Here is a 22,142-nt window from a genome sequence, read left to right on the forward strand (position 1 = left end):
ATAAATAGTTCAAAACTCCAAATTGGTCCCATATTCCTCTATTTGGACACACAAGGGATCTACATGACAAGCTGTAAAAAAGTACATGCAGTTTAAAAACTCCAAACTTAGAAAGGCTATGCCTCTGACTATGAAAGAGTTTTGCTTAAAAATAGTAGCATACTATTTTTAAGAGCTCTCCCCCATTCTCCTTCCCTTTGACATTGCCACACAATTCTCCTAGGAGCAGAGCTGCCATGATTTCCACATGCCAAGAAACCGCACTGGTCTGTAGAGATAGGCATCCAACAACAGGCTCACTACCAGGTTACCAAGCACATCTGCCCATGACCTTCAAGACCAATATCAAATGCAAACTTCACACTTTACAGAAATTGAACACAAATCCTCTTTTGAAACTTTTTTTTAAAAATATATTTATTTATTTTTGGCTGCATCAGGTCTTCGTTTCTGCACGCGGACTTTCTCTGGTTGCGGCAAGCGGGGGCTACTCTTCGTTGCGGTGCATGGGCTTCTCATTGCGGTGGCTTCTCTTGTTGTGGAGCACGGGCTCTAGGCGGGCGGGCTTCAGTAGTTGTGGCACGTGGGCTCAGTAGTTGTGGCTCACAGGCTCTAGAGTGCAGGCTTAGTAGTTGTGGCGTACTGGCTTAATTGCTCTGCAGCATGTGGGATCTTCCAGGACCAGGGATCAAACCCGTGTCCCCTGCATTGGCAGGTGGATTCTTAACAACTGTGCCACCAGGGAAGTCCTGAAACTTGTTTTCTAAATGCTTGGTAAAATGACTTACTTGATCAGCTTGAGAATGTTTTTGGAAACAGCATCGATATTTTGCCACATGACACATAATGTCACAATGTGGTACTTAAAGCATCAGTTCATGAAATACCTGTTAAAGAATAGCACCTGTATTATACTCCATATGTTTTTTTTTCTCTTCCCCCTTGCTTTCTCTTTTTTCTTTCTACAAAAGCAATGCACGTTCACGTCAGAAATTTTGGAGATAACAGAAACGTGGAAAAAGGAAAAATCACTCAGAGTCCCACAATACAAAGGTATCGCTATTAACATTTTAACCACTAATTTCTAATCTATGTCTAATGATTTAGGAAAGTTTTGATATGCATTTTTCATTTTACTGTCTTTCTCTGCAACTGAGGTTAGTTTTCTTGGGTAATAAATCAGAAGTGTTTTCATTATTGGACACAGAGTTTATGTTAAATGCTCAATAAAATATGTTTGGAATAGTTCAGGCCCTTTAGAGAAAAACAGTCTCTATCTTATAATCACCTCTTTGTAAATCCCAGCTTATATGTCACCTCCACGGGGAAATCTTCTTAATTCTCCAGATCAGGTTAGGCCCTCACTTATATGCTCCCATAGCATCCTTTGCTTTTCCCTCATAGCCTATACCACAGTTAACCATCTGGATCGTTATCAGCTGTTTTCCCCAACTAGAGTCTAGGCACCCAGAAGAAAGTCACCAAGTCTGTCTTATTCTTTGCTATTCTCCAAAAATTAAGTGAGTTTCATTATGTAAAAGATATTTAGCTAATAGTGGATGGATGGATGGACGAATGGACAGATGGATGAATAGATGGACGGATGAATTAATGAACCAAGGAGGAAACTTTCTTAGGGATGCAATCTGGGACCATGACTGACTGAAGAGATGAAACTTGTGTGGCAATGTAATTGCATGAGTAAGAGCTGAGTTTATACTGGAATGAGTTTATACCTCTTTGATCCTCCTTCTTAGACACCAGGATCCTGACGCAAGACCCCTGTTTAGCGTAGAGACCCTGCCCAGGGAACATACCTGCTGTGATACCCTGCCCAGGGAACATACCTGCAATGGGACGTCAGTTCCGAACAAGATGGAGTCACAGGAACTGGATTTCCTTTCCACCTGAAACAACTACAAAAAAAAAGACAAAGTATGATTTTCAGACACTGGACAGGCAGCTTAAGACAGTGATTCCTGAGACAGAGAAACTTGTGCAGTGAGCCCTATGAATGCCCCATCTTATTGCCTCCAGAGAGTTTTCAGGCTGCAGCTGAGGAAGGGAGAACAATGCAAGAGACACTGATGTTCTCCCTGAATTTTTTCATTCACAACCTCCAGGGCTGCCCAAGTGAAATTCAAAACTGGCCCCTGCACATGGAGGGCAAGAAAAAAATCAAAGAAAGAGGCAGACCACTTCAGATTGGTAGATGGTAGTTTTAATAAGCAAAGGAGGGCTTCCCTGGTGGCGCAGTGGTTGAGATTCCGCCTGCCGATGCAAGGGACACGGGTTCGAGCCCCGGTCCAGGAAGATCCCACATGCCGTGGAGCGGCTGGGCCCGTGAGCCACGGCCGCTGAGCCTGTGCGTCTGGAGCCTGTGCTCCGCAACGGGAGAGGCCACGGCAGTGAGAGCCCCGCGTACCGCAAAAAAAAGACAAATAAGCAAAGGAACTTACATATGACACTTGTCTTGGGAGGCTGCAAGGCGAATACAACCCCGCACAGCTCTCCAGAATCTTAAGAGTTTACATAGAAGCCTTAAAGGGCCTTAAAGTCACTACACAGTCTAGACTGTCTCAACAACACAGGGCTCTTCCAAGACTGCATCTTTGAAGTGGCTCCTAGTACAGGACCAGTGCATGGACCATACATTCCAAGGACAAGGGAGAGGATGAAGAGTCTCAGACTGCCTGGGTCCAGCTTGTACATCAACTGGCAGTCATGTCCTCTCGATGACCTCCTCCCACAGAGTTGAGGGGATGGAGCTTGTTGTCTTGAAAAGTCACAACAGCCAATGTTCACAGGGCAGAATACCAGAGAAGAGAGAAATACACAGAGATGGAACTCCAGAGCTATCTGCAAAGGGTCCCCGTCAAGTCTTCAGCTGAGTCCATGTGAGTGAAGAAATAACCTGAGGCCATGGGAAGAATCACCTAGAGGGCGCAGAGGGAACAATCTAGAGTGCTCCCACTGGACTAGGAATCATTCCTAGCCTCACAGGTCAAGGTGGAAAATCTTCATAATTCATGGGCAGTGGGTAGAATATTCAGAAGGGTGGTGACTCAGTAGTGATGGAAAAATAGTCCTAAGTCTACAGGGTGCTCTGGTCCCACCATACCCAAAAGGTTCAAACCATTCAAGTAACTGTGTACTATAACATAGCTCAATAATATTTACAAGAATACAAAAATATCCAGCACCCAACAAGGTAAAATTCACAGTAGCCAGCTTCTAATAAAAAATTATTAGGTATGTAAAGCAGCAGGAATATATGACCCATAATGAGGAGAAAAGAGCAATCGGAGAGATAGTATCTGAGGGAAGAACCAACGTGAAATCCTGGCAGACCATCGAACGCTATCAGTAGAGGGAAAATAGGGTCTTAAACACTAGAATAGACATCCAGATTTGCAAACCATCTCCACCATTTCTGAGGTGAATCTGACTCAAAAACCCATTTTTACAATGGCTGGTTCCTCTTCTGTTTACCTATGCTCTTATAAGGACTGAAGGAATTGAGAGAATGTTTAAATAAAGGCAACCGTAGATTTTCTATTTTGGATGTCCACACCCTCAGCACCTCTAAGGCTTCTCAAGGACATAAAAGCAAGCAACTCCCACCACTTGGAAAGAAGAGACTGATATTTTGATAGAAATGCTACAGTCTAATCAGTATTTGCCTCCAAAGCTTCCGCTTATCAGTCCTGAATTTTGGACTCTTTTTTCTTTGCCAGCAGTTTTCATAACATGATTCAAAGAGGATGGATTTTTCATCAATTAAGTGACATATCACATTGCCCTAACATGTCATAAATTTCAAGGTTTTCTCAATATCTTGTCATGATGAACCCAAATTTAGCAATATTATCAGACTTTGGCTCTACATATCAAGATACTTAATGTTTGTGCCAATAACTGAAATTTATCGTTTCTTGAACTTAATGGACCCAGTGCCATTGCTTCTTTCAGATTGTTTCAGCAGGGACTAGACTTTTTGAAGTCAGTAAACCATTTCCTCTCTTGAAAATGAACTCCAACTGTTCTCTCTTAGGTTGCTTTCATGGCCAAACTATGGTTCCTCAGCTCTTGCAATGTGCTTTTTGGAAAAGGAATATTTTTTGGATTTTACTCACTGAGCACTAATTGAGTCTCTGAAGTGGTCCTAAGTGTGATAAAAGAATTACTAAAGGGCTTCCCTGGTGGCGCAGTGGTTGAGAGTCCGCCTGCCGATGCAGGGGACACAAGTTCGTGCCCCGTCCGGGAAGATCCCACATGCCGTGGAGCGGCTGGGCTCGTGAGCCATGGCCGCTGAGCCTGCGCATCTGGAACCTGTGCTCTGCAACAGGAGAGGCCACAACAGTGAGAGGCCCGCGTACAGCAAAAAAAAAAAAAAAAAAAAAGAATTACTAAAGCTATGAGTCCAAAAATAAGGACACAGTGACAAAAATACTCCTTGGCTAAATGAAAGATGCCATACAAATATGTAGTGTCTATTAATGTACCACTCTTTTGGGGGACAGACGGTCCAAGAATTTGGTCAAAGGAAATCATGTCTTTGATACTTGGCTGCTACCCAACCCAGGTGAAAAGTCATTACAATCATGGGAACAGGACTAGTGGAACAGGAGATGCAACTAGTGGAACAGGAGATGCAACACAGTGGACGAGGGAATGTTGGAGAAAGATTGAAATCAAAGGGCAGATCAATGAAGGAAGGAGTAAGCCAAAAGCATGAGGAGTTATGAGAAAGGGACCTACCTATATGTATCCCAAATTATAGCATCCGTGAGAGAGGACAAGGCAACAGAACAAAGTGTTAGGCAGAGCTACCTTTTGTGAATTTTCCATGGCTCTGAAGACCCACATGGCCAACAGAGTCAACAAAGAGGTCAGGGTGCATGGCTTCTGCTATGGTCCTAGCAATGAGTTAGGACCTTGAATGAGAGAGTAGTCATGACCATCATTCTGACAATGTGTGGGTTGATAATACCTAATTAGGAAAACCGTAAGATGATTGAGGACCATTTAAAAGGCAATTCAAGAACAAATATGGATTTTTAGCAGAGGCCGGATGAAGACAGAAACAAATCCTAACATTTGATGACTCACAATGGGAGCAAAGAAACCCAAACTTATGCATGTGCATGTACACACGCACAGACACCTTACTACACTAGGACAGAAAGTCCTCAAGTTGAAGACCTACTGGCTGCTAAAATTGGCTTTTCATATAGGATTCTCTAAAATCTTATGTGGAAAGAAAGTAGCCAGGGTCAGAAGAGTCTTATTTTGATAGTCATATGTGCCAATATGCTTATATCTCACGAAATGATGAAGTTATATGGTCCCTTCTTCTGACTTTAAGACACAAATTGAATGAAATTCAGTGGAGACAGGAGAGGAGAAAAAGTAGCAAAAGTAGGAAACAAGAGATTATTTCTCACATTTTACTATGTCTCTCTCACTAAACTATAAGCTCCAAATGGTAGAGACTATGTTTGCTTTGCTAACCACTGAATATATAGTGCCTAGTACAATTCCTGGTGTACAGTAAGTATTCATTGAGTATTTATTAAATAAATAAGGTTGCAGTGTTATATAGAACAACAGAAGGCCATGATAAAAGCCTCGATCTTCAAGGTAGAAATAATATTGGAAGTTGAATTAGTTAAAATTAGTTTGGCTCTGAGTAAAAGAGAAATCCAAAGTATGGATGGCTTAAACAAGGTAGAATTTTATTCCACATCCACATTTTTAGGAAAGTCTGGATGTAGGCAATGCTAGGGGAGGTATCATGTTTGCACAAAGTGGTCAAGGACCACTGTCACACACTCCTCTACTATCCATTAGGCCTGGCCCTTCTCCTCAAGGTCCAAGATGTCTGATGTCTGTTAGAGCTCCTGTCACTACATCTTCATTCCAGGCAGAGGCAGAGGGATAGAAGGAAGGGAAGGGACGAAAAGGGCACATTCCTCTATTTGATAACCCAAACAATACTTTCAATTACACTGATTAGTCAAAACTTAGTCACACTTAACTACAAAGGGAGGCTGGGAAATTCAGTCTTTTAGCTGGAAAGCAATGTTCCAGTTTAAAATCTGTAATCTTTTATGAAGGAGAAGAGGGGTAATAGATACAGGGCATTTTCCACCATAATGTGAGTATCAATTAACATCTTCTCCAGAATGAAAGGAGAGAAAATAGAAATTATTTGGCATTGAGACTCTCTTCCCGTTTGTTCAATATTTTGGGGAAGCAAATTCTCTTGAAATACTTAAGAACTGCAAAAATTATTAACCAATTGACAGACCTCTCAGCCAATAAAAGATGGAAGAAAAGGAATAGACTTTTTCCCCTTTGTTCCATTAAAAAAAAAAAAATCTCAGCAAGGACTGCTTGAGCTCAGAGAATTGTCCACCTCCATGTTTTTGCTGTCAGTGGTCTGGGGATGTGTCAGTCTGTGGAAGCTGGAACTAGACTATTCTATGCCCCTGCCAGCCCTCGCCCACCCCCTCCAATGATACAACTTGCCTGTACCTCAAGATGTTTTTTCACTGCTTCAGGGGAAAAAAGGATAATTCCAGCTCACCATAAGGCAGGCATTCTTGAATGGCACATTTACTGTTGACCAATAAAAGACCAAACCAGTTACTGTGGTAAAGACAAAACTGACCTAGAGATCATGATAACAGGTTCCAACTACTATTTGTTTACTCATTTTTTCACACAGGATTTTAGCTGATGGTATCAAACTAAATATTTCTTAGAAAATAAAACCACTACAAAGAAAAAACATTGAGGCAATATCTTGAGTCTGAAATTTTTAATTACTATCTGAGGGCTATTTGAAATGTGAAGTCATGAATCAAAGAGAACTGAAAGGATTTTTCAAAAAATAAAAAATGGGGCTTCCCTGGTGGCGCAGTGGTTGGGAGCCCGCCTGCCGATGCAGGGGACACGGGTTCGTGCCCCGGTCTGGGAAGATCCCACATGCCGCGGAGCGGCTGGGCCCGTGAGCCATGGCCGCTGAGCCTGTGCGTCCGGAGCCTGTGCTCCGCAACGGGAGAGGCCACAACAGTGAGAGGCCCGCGTACCGCAAAAAGAAAAAAATACTAGGGTGTTTGGGTGGAATGACAGGAATGACAGACTTCCTACTTTGAGAATACATACACTCAGAGGGTTAGGATGGGAGAGTAGGGTCTTTAAAAATTCAATCTTGGTGGGTTTCCTCCAGGAAAAATATTCAGTGCACTTTGCAAACAGCCGATCAGAAATTGCACTAGCTAAGGCACTAACTCAGGGACCTAGAAGCTCTCTGATGAGCCATGCATTAACTCTTTAGTTTCTGGATTGTGAAGAGGATCGCAGGACAGGGGTGAGGCTCAGGTCATTAAATATTTGCCAACCAGAATTTTAACAGCGTCTAAGGCTGTCCTGGGGCAAACCATCTGAATATCAGCCCCATTCTACTCTTGCAGGCACTAATGAAGCCAGGCCCACGATCATTATGCCCACATGCTTGCTCTCCCATATCATCCAGCTTCAGAGGGTCACTTAGCTCTTGTCACTTTGTGGAAATGGCCACCCAGTCCTGGAGAGAGTATTCAGGAAGACACAAACCCTACCTCTCTTTAGATCATTAATCCTAGTCACACTGGAAACATCAGGTGGGGAACAAGAGTTTCCATGTAGTGTCTGGTGTTCCCATATTCACGCAGGACTAAACAGAAATATACAGCAATATCACTGGAAAGGAAACTCAAAATTGAAATGCTACTCTTACTTTAAACAAGTCCTTTTCTGATTATACCTTGGTCTCCTCTGGACAGGTAAATTGGATTGGTATATGCTCTAATGTCTTCCACCTGCATATTTAAATCAGTGTCACTTTAATTCTCACTTATGAATGTGTATGAATAAGATTATGAAATTATTAAGTGGGAAAAACACAACAGAAAGACAGGCTTATTGGTGACACCAATCACAGTGACGAGATACAGTGGCTTGTTTAATTATTTCAAGAAAAATCAGATTCTCTCTAACAGCCTTCCATATTTGATGTTTTCTAATACACAGTAATTCTTCCTCTTTTTTACCTTGTAGATTTTCACTTTTAATAAAAGTCTTCTTATTTAAAGATTTTGGAAAGGACAAAAGCTGAAGAAATTTAGGTTTACTTCCTATTTTATAATTAATGGGTCTATTATTATGTCCCTGGCTTGTTCCCTCATTCCTCATGTTACCCCTTCCCCTTTCTTTTAAATGTCTCTTTCATCTAAATGTGTTTCCTATCAATCATTTGTTTTTTTATTAAGGTAAGATTCGCATAACATAAAATTCACCATCTTGCCATTTTAAATTGTACAATTCAGTGACATTTACTGTATTCACAGTGTATTGCTTCACCATCTAATTCCAAAATATTCTCATCATATCAAAACGAAATCTTATACCCATTAAGCAGTCACCCCTCACTCCTAGGTCCTAGCAACAGATAATCTGCTCTCTGCCTCTATGGATTTGCCTATCCTGGACATATATAGGATATAAAAGGAATCATACGAGATATGGCTTTTTTCTGTCTGGCTTCTTTCATTTAGCATAATGTTTACCAGGTATATCTATACATCAGTACCTTTTTGTAGCTGAATAATATTCCACTGTAAGGATATACCACAATTGTTTATCCATGGATTGGTTGCTGGACATTTGTGTTGTTACCACTTTTTGGATATTATGAAAAATGCTACTATGAACACTCATGTAGAAATTTTTGTTTGGACACCTGTTTTCAATTCTCTTGGGTAGGTACCAAGAAGTAGAATTGCTGGGTCATATAGCTATTCTATGTTTAATTTTCTGAGGAATCATCGAAGTATTTTCCACAAGTGCTGCACCATTCTACATTCCCACAGCAATGCACAAGTGTTCAAATTTCTCAGCATCCTCACCAACACTTAACATTTTCCATTTTTGTTGTTGTTATAGCTATCCTAGTAGGTATAAAGTGGTACTCACTGTGGTTTTGCTTTGCATTTCCCTAATGACTATTGATGTTAAGCACCTTTTCATGTGTTTATTGGTCATTAGTATATCTTCTTTGGAGATAAGTCCTTTGCTCATTTTCAAATTGGGTTTTTTGCCTTTTGTTGTTGAGTTGTACCTTCCAATCATTTTAAGCCAAAATGTTTTAACATTGGCTTTTCAAACCAATGACAAAGTTGCAAAATGAACTATACAAAATAAACAAAGCCTAGACTACTTACTACACCCACTAAAACACACGCCCACACCCACACCCACCCACATAGCCATTTTGAATTTTGATTTTTGAATTCTAATATGCCCATCCAGACAACAGATAAGTAAGTTATTTCTAGGGAAAATAACTTTCTAAAAATTAACAGAAAGGGGCTTCCCTGGTGGCGCAGTGGTTGAGAGTCTGCCTGCCGATACAGGGGACACGGGTTCGTGCCCCGGTCCGGGAAGATCCCACATGCCGCGGAGCGGCTGGGCCCGTGAGCCATGGCTGCTGAGCCTGCGCGTCCGGAGCCTGTGCTCCTCAATGGGAGAGGCCACAACAGTGAGAGGCCCGCGTACAGCAAAAAATAAAAAATAAAAAAAAAAAATAACAGAAAGGAAAATAATTTATTCATGCATATATTTATTCAACAAATATTTCTTGATCATTCTGCTAGGCATTAGGATGACTGAAAACATTTGTGGTAACACTGCATCTTTATACCTATATCCATATAGGAAGATGCATTATAAAGGGGGGTTGTACATGAAAGCCATGTAAAGTATGAAGAAAAGCAATTATAGGAAAAACTTAATTCAATTTGCCCAGAGTTTAAAAGAAAATGAAATTCCCAAATGACTTAGAGACAGATGACTTGTGTTTTATCTTCCTTTGAAAAAGATACTATGTTAAAGAGGAACAATGTCTCCCACACCACACACAAGGATATATCATCCAAACTCACTCATACAATTGAATTGATAGCTACTCATCAGGAGGCCTGAAATGTGTATTGTTCCTTTGCATTACTGGGAATAGCTCTACAAAGAATTTGTGGAACCGTTGGAATATCAAGAAAATTTTAAACTCAGATGTTAAAATGTGATTCCAAGTTGCTATTTTTGGATGAAAACCTAAGGAAGAAATCTATGAAACAAAGAATGTGTCTCCACAAGGTGAAAATAATATATCCTGATTCTCAATGCCTGAATTTGTGGAGAACTGAGGCATTCACTTACTGAAGTGTACAGGTATTTAGGACGTGCTAAATACGAGGTAGAATATAAATATAAAACTGGTAGTATGGAGTAGTGGTTTAGAACACAAGTTTGAAAATCAGTCTGACTTGGATCTGAGAACCTCGTGTCACTTAGTAGGTTGCTCATCCCAGCTTCAAGACCAGCCTCCTGACTCAGCTTTGTGATGCCGGGACCGGGACTCTGTGAAACAGCTTCCAGCATTGCCCACTACCCTCTGTGAAGCTCTGCCAGCAGCGGGTACGAGGGGAAGACTGAATACCTGGAGGAAGGAAAGAAACCTGTCTGCCCCTGTCTGTTTCCTTTTGGTTTCCTGTTATTGTCAGCACCACCACCTTTGAACCTCAGAGGCAGCACTACTTGCAGTAGGAGAAGTTGAATTCAATTGAATCCAGTTTGCAGGGGTTTTTTTAACACTTGCTGATCAGTCCCACCAAATTTTCCCGAAGACACAAGGACAAGCTGTCTGCCCCCTCTCCTCAAAGGTGTGGATCCCGGCCCAAAAATGAGCCTCCTCCAAATTTCTGAGTTGTAATAATTCCAAGCTTTTCCTTCACTTCCCAACATAAAAACTGATAGTGGATTCCTGCTAGTTCTCCCTTCTATGATACCTTTTTTTTTTTAATTGAAGTATAGTTGATTTACAGTGTTTCAGGTGTACAGAAAAGGGAGTTTTATACACACACACACACACACACGTGTGTGTACATCTCTTTTTTCAGATTCTTTTCCATTATAGGTTATTTCAAGATACCGAATATAGTTCCCTCTTCTATCAGTAGGACCTTGTTTATTTTATAATAGTAGTATGTACCTGTTAATCCCAAATTCCCAATTTATCCCGCCGTTGCTTTCCCCTTTGGTGACCAAAATTTGTTTTCTATGTCTGTGAGTCTAGTTCTGTTTTGTAAATAAATTCATTTGTATCATTTTTTGGATTCCACATATAAGAGATATCATATGATATTTATCTTTCTCTGTCAGACTTACTTCACTTAGTATGATAATCTCTAGGTCCATCCATGTTGCTGCAAATGGCATTATTTCATTCTCTTTTACGACTGAGTAATATTCCATTGCATATATGTACCACATCTTCTTTGTCCATTCATCTGTCAATGGACACTTAGGTTGCTTCAATGTCTTGGCTATTGTAAATAGTGCTGCAAGGAACACTGGGGTGCATGTATCTTTTCGAATTAGAGTTTTCATCTTTTCTGGGTATATGTCCAGGAGTGAGATTGCTGGATCATATAGTAACTCTATTTTTAGTTTTTGAAGGAACTTCCATACTGTTGTCCACAGTGGCTGCATCAATTTACAATGCAGCAACAGTGTTGGAGGGTTCCCTCTTCTCCACACCCTCTCCAGCATTTACTGTTTGTAGGCTTTCTGATGATGGCCATTCTGACCGGTGTGAGGTGGTACCTCATTGTACTTTTCATTTGCATTTCTCTAATAATTAGTGATGTTGAGCAGCTTTTCATGTGCCTGTTGGTCATCTGTATGTATTCTTTGGAGACAATGTCTATTTAGTCTTCCTTCTGTGATACCTCAGTGCTCTTTGGTTGCTTTTTCAATTCTCTAATAACGTCTAACAATTGTTTACATTCTCTCTGTTAAAATAACTGACACGGCTTCTGTCTCCTGATGGGACCCTGAATGATAATGGTTCCCCAGCTGGCAGCTAGTTGCCTTCTGGTCCTATTTCTCTCCAATAGGACTGGGAGTTCTCAGAGTTGCTGCTGAGAAGCTGGTTTCTATCACCGGGAAGCCAGCAGCCTCCAAGGTGTTAATATACTAAGAAATCTAATCTCATGCACTCTCCTAACCCTTGTGTGAATCAGTGTGACTAAAGTCTCCTGAAAAAGACATCTTCTGAAAAAAGGCAAATTGAAAAAGACATAGAGTCAATTAGTGTTATCCTGGGGTGGGGGTGGGAGCAGGGATTGACTGCAAACATGCATGCAAGGGACGTTTGGGGAGTAATGCATAAGTTCTAACACTGGATTGTGATGATGGTTCCGTAAATTTACTAAAAATCATTGGACTGTACACTTAAAATGGATGAATTTTAGATGTAAATTAAAGCTCAGTAGTGCTTTGTTTGTTTGTTTTAATCAGCCTTTTAAAACTAACATAAATGATCTTTGTGATCAAGGCCTATCATAGAGTGAGATGGTCATTTACGCCAGGATTCTCATTCATGAAAGATCTCAAATTTTGACATCCAGGCTTGTTCATTCCCAAAATTAGTTATTAAAATATAACCACAGTTTTTGTGACTCTAGGCCTCTCCACATCTGAGCTGTTTGTCTTCAATGTCCAGTAAATACTTACTAATGGCATAGGATTTCTCTCTTCGGTATCTGAACTTATCTCTAAGATGTTCCAAGTCCAAAGACTTGAAAGGCTAGGAGCCTTGGAAGACTTGGTAGGCTAGGAAAGTTAACACTTACTAAGCCTATCCACCATGGAACAGGAACCAAATTCTTTGCTTTACATCATAATTTAAGCTTATTTTTACAATAATGATACCTATGTGATGGGCATTCCAAACCAACCATTTTATAGAGAAGAAAACTGAAGCACTTAAAAGTGAAATAACTTGCATAAGATGATGTACTCAGTAAGTAGGATGGTTAGATTTATTTATTTTTTTAATAAAGTTATTTATTTATTCATTTTTGCCTGCATTGGGTCTCTGTTGCTGCGTGCAGGCTTTCTTTAGTTGCGGTAAGCGGAGTTACTCTGCGTTGAGGTGCACCAGCTTCTCATCGCAGTGGCTTCTCGTTGCGGAGCATGGGCTCTAGGCACGCAAGCTTTAGAAGCTGTGGCACGCGGGCTTCAGTAGTTGTGGCTAATGGGCTTAGTTGCTCCACAGCACGTGGGATCTTCCTGGGCCAGGGCTCGAACCCATGACCCCTGCATTGGCAGGCAGATTCTTAACTACTGTGCCACCAGGGAAGCCCTAGATTTAAAATCCAGCTTTTTGCACACGAAATGACATTTTCATGAAAACTTGGTGCCTCTTTTCAGTGAGACATTTCTGAGGGCAAAGAGAGAATTCTACAGGGTATGCCTTTGAACAAGAATATCAGTTAAATCAATTTAAATAGCAAGTTACTGGGGCTTCCCTGGTGGCACAGTGGTCGAGAGTCCGCCTGCCAATGCAGGGGACACGGGGTCGTGCCCCGGTCCGGGAAGATCCCACATGCCACGGAGCGGCTGGGCCCGTGAGCCATGGCCGCTGAGCCTGCGCATCCGGAGCCTGTGCTCCACAACGGGAGAGGCCACAACGGTGAGAGGCCCACGTATCGCAAAATAAAATAAATAAATAGCAAGTTACTGTTTAAGACTGTATGAATTATGAACTTAGAAATCTTTAAGAAGGTCTCAAACGGTAGGTGACCCACAGTGTATTTTACATAGGTATTAGCAGTAGGTATTTCTCCCTAGTTTCTTTAGGTTCTTTTTGATTCAAATGCTTGGCAAAACTTTGCATTATGTTGTTTTATAATGTTCTGTGCTGACAAGTGGTAAACTCTGAGAAAATTCATTTCTTTTATTCCAAACCTATAAAAGCAACATTGTGCATTGTTGTCTATGGTAGCCCTGTGCTCCTGGCTACATGTTTAAAGTTGGTGTTCCCCTGGGGTTGCCCAAGCCAAGAGAATCAACTTCAAAAATACATCTGAAGACAAAACACATTTTTTCAATTGAGAAAACCAACAGAAAGCAGAAATAGTATATTTTAAAACACACACACAATTTTTTAAAAAATTATTAAGGGAATTCATCAGAGCTTGTTTTGTCTTTTTTTTTTTCATTGAAATGAACTTTGCCGTATTTTAAAAGAGAAAAAAAAAATCAGCTGAAATAATTTGTGGTTCAAGTCCAGCCATGGCAGAATTTTAAACAGAAATTTGAATATAGGTCCCCAATTCCAGTATTTTACAGAGAATGTGAAAAATTTTAACATTTTACCACAGAAAAACGGTATTTATCTTAAGATAGCTATCCCATAATTTGATTAAAAACTGATGTTAAAATTGAATCTCCATCCTGTGGCAAGAGTATAAAGGCCAAATCCACTTGGTGCTTTGGTTCTTGAAAAGGTCACAGTGATGACAGAATTGCAATGGCATACGAAGGTTTACATTATCCACCTTGGATGAGGGACATAATGGCACAACTATAGTTGTGAGGTTCAACTAAGGCTATTTCCACTAAGAAATAAATAACATTTTAAATGAAAATACTGTCAAAGTTTACCTCAGAGAAGTTGGCTAAGGAGTTGAAGAGATAAAGGAATTTTTACTTTTCATATTATATTATTCTGTGTTTAAACTTTAATGAAAGTGCTAACACTTTTATTTTATCATGGGCATGCATTGCTTTGTTAATGAAGGAAGTAATTAGTTTTAACAAGGATTGTTTCGAAAGAAGAAACAAAAAATGACTTCGGAAGAGTCACATAATTTTTAAAGAAATTTTTCATTACAGATGGATAATGTAACCCCAGGAGACATATGCTCCCTGGGGTAAAAGTGCAATTATCAATAAAAGCAAAATAAGAAGCAGTTTTAATGCTTAGAGGAAAAAAACACAGAGTGTGTGGCCTGGGGCCTTTGAGTAAACCGGTGATACTCAAAGTACCCACCACCATAAGCTGAGGAACCTGTGCAGAATTTAAGTTAAAACACAGCGTCCTTCTATGAGAAAATCAATCAATCAGTCAGAGGAACTGAAAAGTGTGCTTAATGACTAAAGTGATTTACGTTCTGATGCCCTTCATGGAGACTAGAGGACTGGAACAGAACCCTCTAAGAATTACTTTCTGGGTCTTTAACTTGATTGAGTTCTCTGGGATAGTTACACTATTGTTCCTTCTGGAATATACACACTTCCCTTCCTCTGGAAAGCTTTTTTTCCCTTAATTTCTCAGAAACCCTCGTTTCTAGGTTTTCCTCTTAATACTCTGATCTGTCCTATTTTATCTCTCTAATGGCAGTGATCACAGGGATACTACCCTGTTTTCCCATTCTGCAGTGTCCCTTGGAAACCCCATCCACTCCTGTAACTTTCACTCTCACTCATGTGCCCTAGACCCATAGAACTGGATATTTATCTGCCTACCAGCCAGTTCACCTCAAGGATGCCCATCTGCGTGTCAAATGCAAAAGGTCAGAGCAAACTTGCCATCTTTTCCCCAAAGCACGCTTTCTCTTCTACTGCCTCTGCCTTTGTGAGTGGCACTAATATTCACCCAATCTTCCAGGCCAAAAAACTTAAGAAACATCCTGACTCCTCTCTCTTCTCTCCCTCTCTGCCCTCTCTGCCACATTACGAGGTCCAGTGGACTTCATTTCCTAAATGTCTTTCAAATCAGTCCCCCTCCCCACCTCCGTTTCTACTTGCCTTGCCTTAGTTGGAACCCTCTGTATGCTTTCAAATCTAATTTACTATAATAGTTCCTCAACCACTATGCCCAATTTCAACTCCTTTAGAGTTGACATCTTTTGCTTGGGGTTGTTTCTTTTACTTTATTTTTATTTTTTTTTTCCTATCTAACATCAATTACCTCTTCTTTTGTTAGCAGCCTCCCAATTTGGCTGAATGGATATAAGGTACCAGTGTGTTTTCTTTTTAAAAAATTCTTTTCAGTCGGTGATGTATGTGTGATGTATACAGCAGGTCCCCAATGGCTGAAATATTTGAGTAACCAGAACTGTCTATTGTTTAATAATGGTGGTGTATAGAAAAATTACAGGATGTGCTAAGGGTCAGGGAATTAGAAAACAATAAAGGATTTCCTAAGAAAAATAAATCCATCAAACCAGAGGATCAGTGATTCTTTGCCTTCTTCTTCCTGGTCACTAGTAATAATTTAATATCCTCAGGGCTCAGTTGTGTAGCTTCTGTGGGTTTTGCTTCAAGCGAACATGGTTCCTTTGAGTAGTACTGCATCTGTTACAATATCCAAGTTAGTGAAACCCATAAGCTTATGCTATACAAATTTGTGCTTTCTTTTGTGTGTAACTCCCCCTGAAACACTTTTCTATCAAAGTAACAGTTACCTTAGATGTGTTGAAACCCACCTAAACATAAAGTGTTCACTTTAGTCTGTCACACACTGCTTCCTCCACCTTATATATTAGAAGGAAGTCCTTTGGTTTGAAAGCTTTGCCAGTGCTTGAGAAAGTAAATCACTTTCAAGTTCAGGGTGAATATTTTCAAAAGGATTTTACAAAGCGTTTTAATGACAACACTGTCTCTCTTCCCCCAACCTCTGCTCAAACCTGATTCTGAACTCTTTAAATTCAACACCAAGCTTAGATTTTTATTTAGGCTGTAAGAGCTGAACGAATTTTTGTTTCCATCTCAATCTCACCCACTCACTTTATAGCCAAAGAGACAGAGACCAGGAAAGAGCAAAACAGTTGTTCAAGGTCTCGATATGTTTGACATGACTGAGATTTATTTCCCTAATAGTCTCAGGATTTTGAACAGCAGGGATTTCTCTAACCCTCAGACTATGGCACCTGTCTTGCCTGATGCCCTGGCCTCCGGCTCTAACTCAGCTGACACTCATGATCTCCCGTAAAAGGCCAACTTTGGCCTCTTTTCCTTAAAACCAAAGAGCCCTCTTCAAGCCTTTCTCAGAGGGAGGAGCCACTGGGGGTGGGGCTGGGGAATTTCTGCTAAGGCTGAGCAGTGAGCCATGGCTTCTGGTGGCTTATACCCCTTCTCAGAAAGAACGTCCCTAGTGTAAACAGATGTTGCCAAAGCCGCTGGCTCAGAGAGGCAGCTGGTACCCAAAATGAAATACAACCAACAACTCTGGCTGCCCAATATAACTGGGGGTCCGGGGGTGGACGGGAAGGTGGTAGCAGCATAATTTTCTCTTCCACAAACACAAAAATAAAATGATTGAGGCTCCCCTTTCCTTTTTGCAATGCCCCTGCACACACATACATAAACACACACGGTAACAACAATAACCACTACCTATCCTAGCCAGCTATCATTTTGTGGTTTTGCTATATATTTACATCTGTTAATCTGGTGGGGGAGGGGAGGGGGAGGACGAAGATACAGTGTAATTTCCTCCAAGTATTTGAATATTTCCACTTTTTCCAGAGTCATCATCTTTACTTTGTATCCTAAAGTATAAGGAATATACATGAAACGGCTGAGATTCCAATAGTTAGCCTTCTACTTCCAACTGCCAGGGAGTTCAAGTGTTCATTTTCCAGTTGTTTTTGAGTCACTCAAGAAGACAAGCAAGGGATAGAGCCCAGCTCACAGAATCTATAAAGAAGAATGCTATACTATTCTACTATGAAATGTGAAATGGGATGTACCTGAAAGTAATGATATCCCCCCATCTCCAGAAGTATTCAAGCAAGGCGTGAAGAAACAGTTGATCGAGATTTTGTTAAAAGGGGTTCAAGCATCTAGCTGAGGGTTGGAGGTCATTAAGTTGCCTTCTAACGTTGAACCCTTTAGGCCCAGTTGTGGTTATGCGCTAACAGCAGTTACAGCATTGATTGGAAAGTGGACTGCAAATGAAAATAAAGGAAGTGCAGAACAAGACTTCATGGAAGCTAGTGAGGTGGACTTCAAGGAGACACCAGTTCTACAAATCAGCACATCAAGGCAATAAATCCTTGCTTTAGTCAATATTTACCTTTCAAGTTAATCTGTCTGGAAGTTGAACAAAAACAAGAATTACGTGCTCTGGCTATCTTCTCCACATATATAATCACTGAAGCTATGCAAGTTAGATTGGTGTCTGGGTGCATAAAAATTGACTATTGGGGATGTTATTTTGCAAAGAACATTCTGAAGGCAAAATGGCTTAAAGAGCTTGTAAAAACTCATTATTTTCTTTCTGAGAATCGAGTACAATTGTAGTGAAGGCAGACAACTGTTGTCACTGAACTTGGCAAGAGCCCACGGAGAGGACCCATTTGTCTTTACGAGTCGACTAGTGAATACTATTGCAAAGTGTCATTGATCCTAGACAGTGTGAATGATACTAAGGCTGACTACTTTTACTTCTTCTTCCTTTCTTATCACAAACCAATAGTTTGGGAGTAAATCGATGTCATTGTTTTTATAGGTAGAAACTCCACGTTATTCGAAAACTATCCCTCCCACTGAACAGCTTCATCTTTCAGAGAGAGAACCAGGCGGACAAAATTGGTTCAGAATCGGGTGGCAAAAGAAACACCCATGATCCAAGAGAATTAAGTCACCTAATATCACAAAGACAAAAAATATCAATATGGGGCAGGAACAAGAATCATGCTTTTGTAAGCAGGATGGGGTATTTTATCGTTGACATTGTTTAGAATTGCTAATGCATGGTGATAATACAAAGCAGACCAACTTTTAGTCAGCTATATGATAGATTTTCCTTTCTAGAGAGACAAAGCATCACTTCATGGCTGCACTAGGGCAGAACCTGCCTCCCCCCACTCCAGTAAGGCACCATTTGTGAGCATCCTCTAGCCTTTCTCCCTCACAGGCTCGCTCCACCTCACCTCCTTTTGGAGGAATATTCCAGGTCTGCCTGCTGGTCCTCATAGCCTCTTATTTTGCTAATTAGGATAATGAATAAAAAGATTTGAGAAGTGGAAGGAGCCAGAGATAAGCCAGGGAATTTTTTTAACTGAAAAGCGATATTTAGAGGAACAGAAAGGGAATAGGTGATCCAAAAAGGTACAGTGGGTAAGACTACTCCTGTTCCAGCCTCAACCACCATAACTGGCACAGTAGAATGAAGGGTGCATCCACGATTCAAGAATCTCTTGAGCTGAGCTTCAGGAAGGGATGGGAATTGGCAGTGAGAAAAGTTTGGAGGCAGCCAAACGTTAGAAGCCATTCAGAGGCCATTAAGCTTAAACAAGACTGGGGAAATAGCAAAAGGGAGAAAGAGACTAGAAATGAATACCTGGGCCTCGTTTGATCCATGAAACTGAAGGCAGATTATTTTGGGCACAAAACTGTACTGGTCAAAACACTATTTTCATTTGTCGCCTTTCACATGGGGAGTTTAATACGGTTTACAACTCTTGAAACAGAGGCATCTTTTCAGTTTCACTGAGAGTCATTCCCTATCCCATATAGGGAAAATCAGGCACAGAGGCTTAAATAACATACTTGAGGTCACACAGCAAGTGTAGAATGCAGCAGAAAATAATGCATGGGCTTCACAAATCCCTTTTCACCACCCCCTTCACCAAGCCCCCTCTTCCTTTTCTTCCCCTCTTGACATCAATTTTCAAAGTCAACCAACTCCAGCCCACAAATAGTAAAATGTCACGTCTCCATGGACTAACTCTCCCAGGAAGATCATGACTTTATTAATGTCCCTGACACTGGGGTAAGAATCCATGGGTCAGAATAGGAGGACCAGACGACAATGAACCTGCCAAAGAAATGCTGGCCATGGCTTTTCTGTTCCTAACGCTTTGTCTTTTCTCTTCTTGCCCAACTTCTCCAGCCAAATCATCTGCAGCCTCTTTCTAGCAAAACTGGTGAAAATAAACTGCCTTGGGGGATGAGTCAACACATAACTTTGGATGAGTGGGTATCAGGAGAAGTTGTGAAATGAAGATGTACAACTGTCTGTGTACTGAGATATAAACACATATATTAACTCATACACACACGTGCACGCACACACACACACACAGAGCCTTTGCTATTTATTTTTGCCTCAGTAACTAGAAAAGTATCTCCTTTATGCTCTGCCCTGTCCTGCCCAAGCCAGTTTTCAATTGTTCTGGAAACAACCTAAGGAAATTTAGAGCCTGATTGGAATCACTGGATTTCGTGTTATTTCCAGCCTCACGGTCAAACCACCACAGTACACAGCCTAAAAGATGGGGGTGACAATGTTCCTTCTCTCAAGTACTCACTGGCCTGCCTTTGCTGATTTCTTTGCCTATACCTCACCTTCCCACTACTAGTACTGGGAGGAACTGTTGAAGGGAACTGATGTCCTCTGCAGGCCTGTTGCTCGTGGCTAACCATTACTTATGGTCTCAATTCTCTGTTTTCTTTCTCTTGTTTCTATGAGGAAAGCAGTGATTTTTCCGTTTCTCTGCCCTCTGCCCCCTCACATCATATCTCTCTGCACTTGTCAGGGAAATAATATACATCTGAAAAGTTCATTTTGACAAAGAGAAGAAGTCATTCTAAACTCTCAATGTGACATACAAGGAATATGTCGTCTGCAAGATAAAGTCCACATTCCTAAACATACGTGGCTCGTGTTTATTTCTCCAGCCTTATCCAGGGCTGATCCTCGGGATAAAAGCCAAACCAAATTATTTATGTCTCTCAAGAAGCGCCCTGTTATTTCTCATTGCCAGGTCTTCAATCACACAAGCATGGGACCTGCCTTAACTACCGCTTCCCACATCATCTACCTGATGATGTCCTACTCATTCCTCAAGAGCCAGCCCTGTGGCCTACGCTGTGAATGCTTCCCAAAATCACCCATAAAGTATTCATCACCCAGTCTTTGTGTGTGTAGTCTGTTGCTCTTATATCATTATATTGAAATTTTATACATCAGTTTCCTTACTATGTCACGTATTCCCAATTATGTCTTGTTTTCATACCCAGAATCTACCACAGCAAGACTTTCATAATAGGCTTTCACTCAATGTGGCTGAATGAATGAGTGAATGTGAGTCTATCTTCCCTTTGGATCCAAAGGACATTTAAAAATTACTTTAGGACTTCCCGATGAGACTTCAAAGCCTAGCAACTTGGCGTCATCATTATTGAAGGCACGTAGGCTATCTGACTCTATGCAGAGAAAATTAAAATAACAAAAGCAAAGATCTTATCCATTAGGAAATGTGTGTAGTGCCAAAGCTCTGATATTAATCTCGCTCACTCCTAATTTCTTCAGATCCCTCACATCAGAGAAGTTAAGATCTTCCTTTGCCTTATCTCTGAATAAATTAAATTTCTGATTAGAGCCAATGGATGGTTTTACATAAAGGAGGTTTTAAAAATGAGAAAATTCTTGCGGGAGTCATTTCAGAGCTGGGTCCTCATCTGCAACAGGACAGTATGTGACTGACCTTTAAATTCAATAAGGATCTACAACCCGGGCCCTTATTGTTCTTCTCAGGGTGATGGAATGAGTGTTCTGGGAGTCTTGCCAAATGTCCCATCTCTAAAGTCCAGGAAGTAAAAAGAGTATGTGATTTTCTACCATTTTAACCTTTCAAATTATTATTACAGGTTAAGAACTGATCTTTTTGGCTCTCTATGACCCAGAAGCTTAACCAGTACTTCCATACTTTTGTAGTCAGCTCACTTGTAATGGATCGAGGAGGAGTTAAAAGATTTAGAATAAAAATAATTTTACTCAGGATAACAGTAGTTTGAAGGTGAGCCATGGGTTTGACATATTAAACATAGCTCTTCTCCTAGGTTCTGAGATAAAGGGATGCTTTCCAACCATGGAACAAGAAAAGACGATAGAAAGATACCTTTAGAGAAATAGACTTCTTAGTGGCACTTTGCTAAACGCAGCTTCTTTCTGCCTCAGTTCTCAAGGGCTAGACAAAAAAAAAAAAAAAAAATCCCTCCCTGGATGCCGAGACTGAGGGGTTATCAATATCCAAAGATCAAAAACAGCTTGCCCACAGATCTGCCTGTAGTGTGGTCAAGTGGCTACTGGGCAGCATAGGTAATCAGAAAGTCTTTTTTGTTTTTAATTTATTTTTGGCTGCGGTGCATCTTCGTTGCTGTGCGCGGACTTTCTCTGGTTGCGGCAAGTGGGGGCTACTCTTCGTTGCGGTGCGCGGGCTTTCATTGCGGTGGCT

Source organism: Globicephala melas, chromosome 6 (genome assembly GCF_963455315.2).
Source record: "Globicephala melas chromosome 6, mGloMel1.2, whole genome shotgun sequence".
NCBI classification, from domain to species: domain Eukaryota; kingdom Metazoa; phylum Chordata; class Mammalia; order Artiodactyla; family Delphinidae; genus Globicephala; species Globicephala melas.